The 13,689-nt window shown below is 28.0% G+C and overlaps 1 protein-coding gene across 2 annotated transcripts in view; it reads left to right on the top strand.

Annotated features, from left to right (window-relative positions):
• Positions 1-13,689, top strand: part of LOC100207504 (ribonuclease H2 subunit B) — a 52,362-nt gene that overhangs the window by 7,033 nt on the left and 31,640 nt on the right. The gene's annotated exons all lie outside the window — the stretch shown is intronic.

The following is a 13,689-nucleotide window of genomic DNA, read 5'->3' as shown; positions in this document are numbered from 1 at the left end:
ATAGCATTTTTTTTTGAATATTGTTCACCTTGCCAAGGTCTTGAGGGTCACTGTAATTGAGGAGGATGCTTTTTTTTTCTATTTGTGATTGAAACCCTCTCTCAACTCTTTAACTCCGCAACAACAACCTTAACAATCAAGTCTGCTGCGCGGAGAAACAAGTTAGGTGTGGTACTACTAGGTACATAGTGGGGATTGAGCTCAGAAGTTCTTGCTTCTGAAGCCAGCGCTCTACCACTACACTAATGCAATAAAAAAAATAAACCAAATTACAATAATAAGCAGTTAAAATAAAATAAGTAGTAAATATTTGGTAAATACATTTTGTTTATAAATTGTTTATTAAATAGATTGTTTGTTTGATCATTAGTGCTGTGTTACAAGCATCTAGATCAACTTGATTAAAATTTTTTTACTGTGTTGCCTCTTCAAGGCCAAAATGGTTAGGGAAAAAGGTAGGATTGAGGATAGATTGTATCAAAATAACATTGTATCAAGAGGTAAAGGTTGAGGTAACAGCTTAAAAAAAGTAGAGATACTTTATACTTGCTGCTTACAAATCAAGTGCACAATTACTACCACATAATTACTACCGCATAGTTAGAGGGCGATGATTGCCACATAGCCTACAATATTGGCTAAAAGTAATGTATTGTAGAATCAAAAATAACCATCCAAAAAATGCCTAAAAACAATTTTTGATTTAGGCATTTTCTGCATTGTTTGTACAGTTTACAAGCTCATAAGAAATGTGGTGGTAAAAGTACATGTTCTAAACTCATAAACAACAATATTATATATTGTTTGTTATGAATTTAGAAAATAAACAGTTGGTCAAAAAATAATTTAAATAAATAGTGACAGAAAGATTGTGTGTCAGTAATTTTTGTTTTAATTTCGGAGATACAATTAGCTGGTGGAGTGGTAGATACAATCAGTATGATTAAAAGAATCTTCAAGAGCAAGAGTAAATTGTGCCTGTGTCAAATTCAGAAAATTATTTCAATCCTTAACAGTAAGGTGCACATCATAAAGGGCTAGAGGAAAGTTACACACTTCATGGATACAGAGACTTTCGACTTGCCCATATTTATAAGTAAGGTTGGTAATGTCCAGGATCAAAAATGAACAAAGAAATTAATGATCTTACAAGTGTGGGGTATGACTCTTAAAAATAAGTATCAATTGGTATATTGCTTTCAGAAGTGATCTGCATTAAAAGATGTCCAAGAGGACAATGGAGGAGTCTTAATTAGTATTGATGTTTATGTCATGTTGCCTTTAAATGCCTTATTTTGTTTTTGAAAGGTTTTGATATTTTGAAAGCAATATAACATTATTTATATCTAACATTTGATAAAACCAAAGATTTTTTTTTTTAAGTTTTATTATTTATATCTACCATTTGATAAAACAGTTATCATTGACAAGTCACCAAGTCACAAAAAAAGTTATCATTGACTAGTAAAGAAAAAAAAGAAGATATAATTATCAGAAAGTAAGATAATGAATTCAAGGTGCAACATCAAGAGTTTGATGATTTAAACATCTAACTAATAGCAGTAAGATTTTAGACTACAGCTGGAAGGATCTAAAAAGTTTAAAAACTTGAAAAAACTTTTCTTTAAATTAAACATAGTATGTAACTGTTTCTATGTGTACATTGTTTCTATGTGTACACTGTTTCTATGGCTACATTAGTTGATTTACTGTGAATCTCTGATTAATAAACCTATAAATAAAAAGTAAAACTATAAATAAAAATTATGAATAACAAAGTAAAGTAATAAAATCAGTAAACAATAGAAAAATAAAAACAAAAAGTTATTATTTTGATAGTTTTTTTAGGTAAAGTAAAAAAACCTATTAAATTAAGAACAGTTTTTATATAAAGGAAGTATAAAGATATACTACATGCAGCATGTCGTTTGACAGGTTGTAGTACATTAAATTACAATTACAAACAATTACTGCAACATATTAGAGGGAAATAAACTTCTTAGAGGCATTATTAGAATAAATTATTGCAACAAATTGATGGAAAATAGTTCTGCAACATATTATTGTTAGAAAAAATTCAAAGCTGCAAACAACCACTAATTAATTTTTTTTTTTTTTTTTTTTATTCTTTTAATTTTTTAGGTGCCCCAAGAAGTCCTAACGGTCTTATCACAGAGCACCGCGGAAGTGCATTTAACCAGGAAGTTCACGCCTCATTTCTTACCGTGACGCGAAAATTTGTCCAGAGCTCGTTTCGAACCTGGATCTCCTGCTTTAAAAGCAAGCGCTCTAGCCACTGTATTCCTATTATTACTATTCAAAGACAAATAAAAGATTTATGGAGGTAAAGAATAGTATCAGGAGTAAGAAAATAAAAGATTTATGGAGGTAAAGAATAGTATCAGGAGTAAGAAAATGACAAGCAGGATAAAGAAAGGCAAACTTACTAACTTTGCAATGGATTCCTTTCTATGAGAGTTTAGTCATAAATGATAATCCAAGAAGATGTAAAAGTCTAGAAGTGTTGTCATTAGCAACAATATTGCAACAATTATTAGTAGTAAACAAATTTTGTTTGGATATTAATGGTATTTTGTTGAATATTACCTGCTATTGCTACCACCAGGCTGTCACACAGGGATATTCAAGATTGGATTCCTATTTTTAAGTAATTGAAAAGTGATGACCGTTCTGTCATGACTGGGGTGTACATTTGTGTCATCAACAAATAGAGACACTTTATAAGAATGAATATCACAAAGATCATTAATATAGGTGAGGAACAACACAGGGCCAAAAATGGAATTTTGCGGAAGTTACTGGAAACATAGAAGAGTGTTGTCCATCAAGGAAAACTTTAGCATTGCAGTTAGAAAGGAGCTCTTTCTCCTCAATTTCACCTAATGCATAATAAAATCATGCATTAAATGAAACTACTAACAAGTCGGTAGAAAACAACAGAATCAAAATCTTTATTAAATATCAGAGAGTTGACATTAAGATGAAATAATTAAACGTCGCAAATAGATATTGAATAACATCCACAGTCAACTGTCGCAAATAAGAAATAAAATTTAGGAAAGTCTTTTAAAAGTATGAAACTACTTCATATAAAAGATAAGACTTCAAATTCAAGCAGTTTGGAAGCAGTGGGACATAAAGACGACATGAAAAATTATCCAAAAAGCATAACAGTAAATTAATAATTACATAACGGGGATAAAATTTTAATGCTATGTTTATCGTTGTGTTACTTAAAAATATGCCTAAAACATTATGTTGGCAAAATTTTATATATATTTATATATAATAATTTTATATAAATAACTAGATAGTAAATAACCTTTTCCTGGATAGTAGTTAATAACTTTGCATGAAATTACCAGCTAAACTATCAGCTAAGCTATATAACTGACATCATAAAATTCTCGAATTAATAGTTAGAACAATAGTAACATATATATGATATAATGTAATAATATAGTAATAATGCAGTATAGTAATAATATATATAATAATAATATAATATATTATTAATAGTAATCAAATAATAGTAAAATGACAGATTAAAGGATAGTTAAAGGAGTCAGATCTCTAGAGATTATAAAAATTAGAACCATTTTTCAGCACATAGGAAAACAAGGTTGTTAAAATATTTTAAACTTGTTATAATAAACTATAATTATAAATAACTGTTAAATATTTTAGAAATAACTGTTAAATATTTTAGAAATAACTGTTAAATATTTTAGAAATTAATGAAAAAGTTCTTCATTTACTTTACATTAGCTTAAAATAGTAAAAAACTTCAACAACAAAGGCAGGAGAAATTTATCTAGAGTTTGGTAAACCTGTTTTTTTGAAATGGCAAGAAGAGTGTTGTCTCAAGGTTTATAAGATAAATTTGAGGACAAGGTTTTGCAAATAGTTCTACCTTATCTTTAAGAGAGTCAATAAGACTCTTCTATGAAATATGTTAGACTTTTTTTAATGACTTGTTCCAATTTTTCTAATATCTCTAGAATTATCTCTAGAATATCTCTAGAATTATCTCTAGAATATCTCTAGAATTATCTCTGGAACTTTCTTAGAAAAAAATATGAGATTTAAGATAGAGAATTGTGAACAAATGAAAAGTTTTCCTTTTCTGAATTTTGGAAGTTATACAGAAGTAATATTTTTTAGTAGTAAGACATAAGGACCATCACAAATAAATTCACAAAAAATATCCCAGTCAGCCTGAAGATAAAGAATTGTGGATTAACTAGAATCTGATGTAGAAAAAGTACTAGGCAAGTTTTGGTGAGATCATAGGATGATCTGACAACTTAAAAAAGATCAAGGAAAAACTTAGTACAAAAAAGGATAGTAGTAGAAAAAGGGCGTTCTGGGCCAAAATTTTTTAAACTATATCAATAACCATAATCTCATATCATATTTAGCTATATCTCTAACCATATTCTCATAAGTCATTTCAACCAATTGTAGTATGAAATGGTGTTTTTATCTCATAAAAAAAGTGCATTTTCAAAAAAAAGTGTGTGAGCTAGAAAGTATGGTATCATTTCAAAAATAAAATAATATATTAATATATTATGGTTACAAACTCTGAGCTATTTTTTATAATTTTAAATCAATTTTTAGATCCTTCGGATCAATGTAAATTCGAAGAATTTTTCAAGCTTATCAATTCTTTATTATCAACCCATGAGTTGAACGAATCAGGGCACCCATGCCACTTTACTAATGATTTGTTTTTGAGTTTACGAATAACTTTTTCAATCCTAAATATATTTTGATCAGTTTTTTTTGCATTTCTTGTTCATAAAAAGTGCCTTGTATTTCTTCATTATTATCGTCAATTATTTTATATGTTGGTGGATCTGTGAACTGAATCTGTGACACTGTAAAAACTTCTTCAGTCCATCTCGGTGTGTATCCTTTTTCAAACGTTCCTTTCTTTTTAGTTATCCTAACTCTATCACCAATTGAAAACTTTGGTCTTACAGACTCTGATCGTACATTTCCATTTAGATTTAACCAAACAATATTTTCATTCTATTTATCGCTAGCTGCAACTGGTGTCATTTTAATTGAAGAATGCTTTGTGTTTTTGTATTTATTTACCATTTCATCTAAGACGTCAATATATTTTCTAGTAGAATTAGCTGAAAAGTACTTAAACATTTTATCTTTCATTGTTCTATTCCAACGTTCAACTACACAACTTTTTTCTTCATTTTCAGTTGAATATAACTCAACACCAAGCGCTTTAACATGCTTATTATAAAATTCTAAGCCTTTACCTACCCACATTTTTTGACACTTTCTTTCTTTAAAGATTTTATTTAAAGCATTAGCAACATCAACTCCAGTTTTACACTTCAATGGAACAATCCATCCATACCTTGGAAAAACATCTATCACCATTGATAAGTATTTTATACCGTCATTGAATTTGGAAAAAGATTTCATGTCAACTAAATCAGCAACCCATATTTCATCGATTCCATTTACAATAACTTTTCTTTTTCTGAAATGTTTTACAACTGGTCTATGAAGTTCGTTTGCAAGTTTGTCTGTCCATTTCAGGTCTTTTAGACCCATAATAATTACTTCTTTATCTTCTTCTTTTTTACTGATCGTTGGTAGTTTTTTTGAGTAGTTTCAACACCCATCCCAAACTTTGCTTAAGATGATATAATAGGTTTTATAATACCTCGTTCAATTCTTTCACGTATTGTTGGATTTTTTATAGCATTCATTTCTTCGATCATAATTTTATCAGCTAAATTTCTTTTTGCGTTATCATCGAAGTATTTATAAGCAAGATCGTGATGATAAGCTGCATTATCAACTCTATCTATAGGTTTGCTCCATTCTTTATATGCGTCAGTAGAAGTTAATCGTTCATCTAAATTAGTACCAGGACCTGCAAGGTTCATTCCAGGTATATGCATTTCACCTGGAAACTTTGACCATGGTAGTTTTATTTTACTTGTTGCTGAATTAATCAAACTCACTAAATCTCCTCCTGTTTTTGATGATACAAATTGAGTTTTTGTTTTTCCACAAATAGCGCAAGTTCCACGTTGCATATTTCTATTGTTTTTACTCACAACATTTTGCAAGTTTAGTGTATTTATTTTGTTTCTACATTTAACGCAGTACATTTTTATATATAGAAAAAAAATGATATATAGCATTTTTATATATAAAAATGAAAATCTTAATTATATAAAAATGGATATTATAGATTTGTCATGGAATGCAAATAACAATAAGAGAAATAATAATAAGTTGTTTCCTAAGAATATAAGAGGAATTATTGTTGGAAAGTCAGGTTGTGGAAAAAATACTTTATTATTGAATTTACTTTTAATACCTGGTTGGTTAGACTATAATAGTTTTCAAGTTTTTGGAAAATCTCTTTTTCAACCAGAATACAAAATATTAAAGCAATCTTTTGAAAAAAATTGCCAAAAGATATTATTCTTGAACTGTTTAAGCTACAAGACCAAATACAAAAATTAAATGCAAACCCTGAGCTTATAATTGAAGACATTTCAAAAAATTTAAATGAGAAACAGATATGGAGTGTAAGTTTTTTGAAACAGCTGATGATGTACCAAATCCTGAGGATCTTGATATTAACAAGAATAATTTGATGGTATTTGATGATTTACAATTAACAAAGCAAAATAAGCGTGAAAAATATTGTATAAGAGGAAGACATAGTAATGTTGATTGTTTCTACCTAGCGCAAAATTATTTTGAGTTACCTAGGAGAACTATAAGAGAAAATGCAAACTTCATATGTTTATTTCCACAAGATGTAAAGAATTTAAATCACATTTATAATGATCATGTTTCAAGTGATATGTGTAAAGAAGAGTTTAAAAATTTTTGTAAGAAAGCTTGGTCAGAGCCTCATGGATTTGTTATTATAGATCTATCTTCTAAAAAAGATTATGGAAAATATAGAAGTGGATTAAATTATTTTATATACCAACTTGTTGAAACAAAAAAAATGAATTTTAAAATTTTTAAAAAAAAAAACAAAAAAATTTTTTTATTTTTTTTTTCTTGTATGTATAAAAAACAAAAATGAGCAATAGTAAATATTTATTAGTAAATATTTAATAGCTCACTAATAAATATTTACTATATAAATATTAAGAACTAATTATAACCCTATTATTACAATTAAAGAAGGCAGAGAATATGAAATGGCTGTAGTTAGTTTACAGACATATTACAGTTTTCCTAATGTTAATTCTTCAAACAGCAATTTTAGATATAGCGCAGATAATGGGTCAACTTGGAAGGATATAAACATTCCAGATGGATGTTATGAAATTGATGATATAAATAAATATATCCAATCGATTATAATAGGAAACGGTGATGCAAGTTCAGGAGTTGCAAATATTACAATTGGAGGAAGTAATAATACATTAAGAGCAAATTTAACTATTGTAGCTGGTTATAAAGTTGATTTTACAACTTCAAATTCAGTTAGAACTGTTTTAGGTTTTGACAGTGGAATATATTCAGCAGGATACTATGTATCAGCTAATATAGTAAACATATTAGTATACTAGTAACAATATAAACAATACATAATAGTATACTAGTAACAAGTGATATAATAGGATCATCGTATATAAATGGAGGAACTAGTAACATTATATATTCATTTTTCCCAGATGTAGGCCCTGGATTAAAATTGTTGAAAAGCCACATCACTTAATTTATTCACCATTAATACTAAAAAAAATATCAAGAATGGAAAATAAATTGATCGATCAAGATGGAAATTTTTTTTGATTTACGAGGAGAAAAAGTAACTATTACATTTCATATAAGAGAAGTGAAATAATTTTTGTAGCTTTTTTAAAAATTATTTTATATGTATATAAAAATGAATAAATATACTAATATTAAAATAAATATTTCAGAGGGACAATTGAAAAAAATTAAAAAAGCAATTGGTGAAGAAGATGGTTATGAAGCTAGTATTAAATTAGCCCATTCAGATCTTAATGGTAATCATGTATTAGCAGTAACAAAAAGGCAATTGAATAAAATTAAGAAAGCATATGAAAGATTAAGAAAACATATAATGGTACTGGTGTAATAATTAATTTAAGTAAAGCACAACTCATTTACAATTCTAAAATAGAGGGTGGATTTCTTGGAGCACTATTACCTATGCTTGGTACAGCTGGAAGATTTCTATTATCAAGCGTTGCTCCAGCTCTTACAACAGGTTTATTAACAGGAGTAGGTTCAGCAGCTGGATCAGCTATGGTTGATAAAATTGCTGGAAGGGGTATTGTGTACAGGAAAAAGAATGGAGTAGGATTTAAAATGACTGCTGCAGGAAATGGTTTATATTTGAGACCATGGAGTAAAGGAAGTTCTGTAGGTGATGGTTATTACATATGTAGTGGAAATGGATATACATCAACAGGTGAAGGTTTATTATTAGGACCAAATTCACCATTTGCTAATGTTCCATTTTTGATTTTTCTTCTATGATTTCTTAAAATTTTTTTATAATCATTATAAAAAGAAATGCCAGTACATAAATTTATAAAATATATAAAAACGTTAGTTTCATTAAAACAAGAACTTAAATTAAAAATGTTAAGTTTACAAAACTCTGTAATATCAGAGTCTGTTGATAATATTGTAGTAAATGTTGTTAATAATTCTGATTCTGATCTATTGATTAAAAAAGGAGTTTATTTTTTGTGAATTTATTGTAAATATTTTTAAAAAAAATAGTTTTTTAAAAAATTATTTTTACTTATTAAAATGGAGTTTAATTGCAAAAAGCTATGTAATAATATTTATTCAGATATATCAAATGCACTGAGTGCAAATGATAAAACTTTCAATAAAATATTTCCAAATCTTCCAAGTGCACCTGATGAAGAAAATAAGATTATTAGTGCACATATAAACACAATTAGTGAGATTCAAAAAGAAATAGAGAGTGAGTGAGAAAAGAGAAATATGTTAAGTAAAAAGTATCATAGAGCTGTAAAAATAATTTTAGCAATTGATAATTCATCACTAGCAAGCACTATGGCACTTGGAACTATTGGAATTGGCTTTTTAGCAACAATAATTGCAGCACCAGTAGCTATAGCATGTGAAGGTGCAGCATTAGGAGCAGGTGTTTTATCATTAATAAGAGGGCAAGTTTATAAAAAATTAAATTTAAAAGCAGAAAAGCATGAAAAGATTAAAGTACTTGCTGATTCAAAACTAAATACAATAAGTGACTATATTTTTAAAGCTTTAGTAGATGGAAGTATAGATGATAATGAATTTAAACTAATACTTAGTGAACTTGAAAAATTTAAAGTCATGCTTGAGCAAATTAGAACAAATTCAAAAGAATTAATTAATGAACAAACTACAGAATCATTAATTAAACAAGGAAGAGAGAAAGCAATTAATATACTCCAAAGCAAATTTAGTAAAAATTTAAACGTCAATACATAAAACGTAAAACAATTTACATTGTGTTTTTTTATATTTATTTATAAAAAAACCAAAATGTCATTTCTAAAAATTGAAAATCCTGAAAAAAGAGACAAAATTGTCAAAGAATTCTTAGAGATTAAAAAAAGGATACGGCAGAATGATTTATATGAAAAGATGGGTGAAACTAAGTTACAGTTAGGCTTAGAAAAATTGTACAAGCCATTAATTGATAGTCAAGATGGAATAAAAGAAAGCATATCTAAATTGCAAGATTAAGCTGATAAATTGGCACTCACTTTTTCAAATTCTTATCCTGAAGCAAATAGAGAGATAATGATAACTGAAACTAAAGAACTATTACCTTCTCATGAAGAATATAAAGGTATGAGGCTAGGAAAAATTGCAACAGATTATCTAAGATTGTATGCTAATAGTAAAAAATCTACAGATACTACATTTGGAATACATTCTAAAGATGATATATTTTATATTGGAAAAAAACCAATACATATTAATGATAATGATATAACTATTGATGATGAAACATATTATGGTACTCCAGGACTTAGGGAGTTGATGACAAAGTTTAATCCTGATAAGGGATTATATAGTTAAGATGACCTTAAAAAATATAGAGATGTATTAATACAAACAGATGCAATTACTTCTGAAAACCCATACAAACCAAAGTCATCTATGAGTGGAAAATACAGAGAAATAATAGCACCCATTTGGAAAGATATAAAAGAAAATAAGAAGTGCGAATCAAAAGAAACAGGAGTAGGAACAGGAATAGGAACAAAAATACAAACTATAATTCTTCCTAGCGACCCTAATTCATTAATTGAAAAGCTTGAATTACGTATAGCTGCATGGAAAGCAGGTAACACCGGAGCAAGAAATGAAGCTGTTGCAATTTGTGATGAATTATTAAAACAAGGTTCAATAGATGATTTACAGTATAAATTAATACAAAATAATTTATAATATATATCAGTGTATATAAAAAAAATATATAGTACATAAAAAATGCTAATTGTTAAAAATAAGAGATATATAAAGAAACATGTTATTGGAGGAAGTGGTATATTCGAAAGTATAAGAGATTTGTTTAAACGAATAAAAGCGTCAAATGTAACAAGAGTATCATCAGCTATGTTGAAGAAGATGGCTGCTACTGATTTAGGAAAAACTTCAATAACTGCTGCTAAATCAGCAGGAAAAGAACTGTCAACATCAGCAATAGAAGCTGCTAGAAATGCTGCAGTTGAAAAAGGAAAATATCATCATCAATTTTTCTTGCAAGAGTTATTGTATGTTTAAGCCCATAAATAACTTTGTCGTAATCATCACAGAATCCAAAAATGTGTCTTAAAGGTACGCAAAATGAAAATGTTCCTTTTCTAGCTGGTTTCTGAATTAGGTATGCTTGTCTTGTTGCAAACCCTGAGTTATCTGCAATTACTGCTGTTGTTGTATTATCTTTATACCACAATTGATTTAATCCTTGCGCTAATTGAAAGTCATTTGGGTATTTAAGCATTCCTAACATTGTAGTTGCTTGACCTGGGTGAAAAACAGTTTCTATTTCTTGGTTTGATAATTGGTATGATATTTGACTAAATAAATGCATAAGACCATTATTTGTAAGCGCTACTGCAACTTAGTTTCTCTGCGCAGAGGCCTTGCTCGGCAAGGTTCGTGTTTCGGAGTTAAAGAGTTGAGAGAGGGTTGCACCACGAATAACAACTAAAAAATAAAAAACACAAAAAAATGAGTAGCCTCCTCAACTGTAGTGGCCCCCCTCGGGCCTTGGGGAGGTGAATAATCTAAAAAAAAAAAAAAAAAAAAAATCTACATCAGCTTTAACAAGTTGTCCTTCAAATAAGAGAAAAGCCTCAGATGGAAGTGTGAACAAATCTTGTTGCTTAATGTTGATTCTTATTTCTCTACCACCATTTAGATTTACATCACTCGCTGGTTCATATTCATGGAATTCATTTCTTTCAATTCCATTATCGACAGTTGGCATTTCTGTAAAATTTAATACTTCGGTTGTCATTTTATTTTTTTATATACAATATAAAAAAAATTTTTTTGATTGACAATTCTTAAAAAACTGTATAAAAAATTTAGCAAGTATACTCGTAAATGTAATCTAGCTATGCGCAGGTCATTGATTTAAAAAATTAAATCTACGTAAGTCAAAGGCCGCCTCCTTTTTTAACTAGATCTTCTATTCTTATAGCATTTTCATTTGATACTTTTTTTACTGATCTTATTGCAGAACCCATCATTAATTTATTTATATTTGTTGTTACCTCATCTGCATTATTTTTTTTAGATCTTTCAGATCCATAAGAATTAGATCCTTTAGATCCATTATTAATCAGATCATTAGATGCAACCAAATTTGAAATTATTTCATCAATTCTTTTATAAATAACAGGTTGTGAAACTATTTTTGAAGATGCTTTATCAATTATTTATTATCGCAATTTTTAGGCTTGCTGTTGTAGCTGCAAGAAAAGTTAATCTTAATAAAATATCATTGTTTATGCCACATGTTCTACCAGCAGATGTAGAAAAGTTTAAACTTTATTAGCAAATCGAATCAAAAGTGACAATTCCAGTAAGTTTTCGATCGCATCAGTGTGATACTATAGTGATGCAGTTGTGATTAATGAAAAATTCTATGGAATGAATGAGTTGATCACACACAGCAATATAAATTCTTCTGACTATAGAGATTTATTTCCAATCTTTGTTTTTGATGTTAGCAATCAATCAGAAAGATTAAAATCATCAACAATAGATGTACAAATTAGAGCAAATACTCAGGCATATGCTGTTGTAATATCTGATAGAATGCTGCAATTTCAATCAGGCGGGAATAAAATGAATGTTGTTTATTAAATTTTTTTGAAAATTAAATGTTTTTCTTTATATAATAAAAATGTATTATACAAAGAAAAGTTTAAAAAATTTATTAGAAGGAAATAACATTTCAAAAACATCTGACAATATCGCTACATTGCTAATGATTGCTATTGAAAATAAGTTATTAGATGAAGAATCTATTATGACTGAAGTGAAAGAATTAAATGAGAAAAGAACAGTTGGCAGACCTAGAATACATCCAGTAAAAGAAGTAAATGAGAAAAAACCAGTTGGAAGACCTAGAATACATCCAGTAAAAGAAGAGAAAAAAGAAATAGATCCAAAATATGAAAGATTAAGAACAATTAAGAAAAAACCAGTCACTATTTAATTAACAAACATAGAAACAGGAGAAGAAAAAGTATATAAATTCTTATATAGTACTATGCGTGGAACTGGGCATGGATATAGATATCTTGAATTGTGTGATGGGAAGATTGATAATGGTTATAAGATTGAAATATTAAATTTTGAAAAATTAAATTCTGAAAAATTAAAAAAAATAAAATCTTGTCATATAAAAAATGGAAAATATACTTCGCATGGATACAGAGTATCTACTAGATGAACCTATTCCAGATATAATATCTTCAGAAATTTTAACTCCTGCACCTTTTATATATAGAACATTGACAATTACAAAAGAGCAAGAGATTGCAAAATTTCGAAATACTACTTATTATTGTAGAATACGAGGATTGGGATGTATTTAAAAATCAGAATAAATATAAAAAATATTTACAAAGCACATGTAAATATTTTTAATAATAAAAAGTACGACAAGATTTTTTAATTTGAAAAATGGTTTAAAGAAAATGAAAATTAAAAAAAAATATCTTGCTATATAAAAATGGAAAATAAAACAGTAAAAGAATTAAAACAAATTGCTAAAAAGCGAGGAATTAAATATTATTATAATATGCGAAAAAGTGATCTCATTACAGAGTTATCACACACACCGATGCAATCAGTCGAACAGATGGGTACGGAGTATCTACTAAATGATCCTATTCCAGATATATCATCTTCAATTTTGACTCCTACACCTTATATTGCAACTAATACATCAGTATCTAAAAAAGAATCAAATAATTCTATTGCAAATTGGATTATATCTTTTGTTCCTGATAAAAGTAAAAAAAACAGCTAATGAAAAGATTGAAGCATAATCTAAAGTTGTGGAGTTGTATAATAAGTTTTACAAAAACCCAATAGAATTTAAATTAAAGAAATCATCTGTTAAAATGT

This window comes from Hydra vulgaris, chromosome 01 (genome assembly GCF_038396675.1).
Source record: "Hydra vulgaris chromosome 01, alternate assembly HydraT2T_AEP".
Lineage (NCBI taxonomy): Eukaryota > Metazoa > Cnidaria > Hydrozoa > Anthoathecata > Hydridae > Hydra > Hydra vulgaris.
Note: the sequence above shows the minus strand (reverse complement) of the source record. Positions and strands in the feature narration are given on the sequence as shown.